Raw genomic sequence first — 420 nt, 5'->3', positions numbered from 1 at the left:
TGTCAAACGATTAATCGTGATTAATCGCATCCAAAATAAAAGTTTTGTTTACATAATATATGTGTGTGTGTGTTGTGTATGTTTATTATGTATATATAAATACACACACAAATGCATGCATATATTTAAGAAAAATGTGTTATGTTCATATGTTAAATATATTTATATATAATATAAATAACATGAATATAAATATATATGTGGAAATATTTCCAAAATATATGCTGTATACCTGTGTATTTATTTATGTATGCATAATAAATATACACAGTACACACACAAATATATTATGTAAACAAAAACTCTTATTTTGAATGTGATTAATCGTTTGACAGCACTAAGACTAATGTAAGAATACAAGCACAAATACAGGTGCATCTCAATAAATTAGAATGTCGTGGAAAAGTTCATTTATTTGAG

At 24.3% G+C, this 420-nt stretch overlaps 1 protein-coding gene across 1 annotated transcript in view; it reads right to left on the bottom strand.

Annotated features, from left to right (window-relative positions):
• Nucleotides 1-420, bottom strand: part of rims3 (regulating synaptic membrane exocytosis 3) — a 72373-nt gene that overhangs the window by 6977 nt on the left and 64976 nt on the right. The window lies entirely within an intron of this gene.

Source organism: Sinocyclocheilus anshuiensis, unplaced genomic scaffold (assembly GCF_001515605.1).
Source record: "Sinocyclocheilus anshuiensis isolate Anshui unplaced genomic scaffold, SAMN03320099.WGS_v1.1 scaffold132, whole genome shotgun sequence".
In the NCBI taxonomy this organism is placed as follows: Eukaryota; Metazoa; Chordata; class Actinopteri; order Cypriniformes; family Cyprinidae; genus Sinocyclocheilus; species Sinocyclocheilus anshuiensis.
The sequence above is the reverse complement of the archived record's forward strand: the minus strand, read 5'-3'. Positions and strand labels throughout refer to the sequence as shown.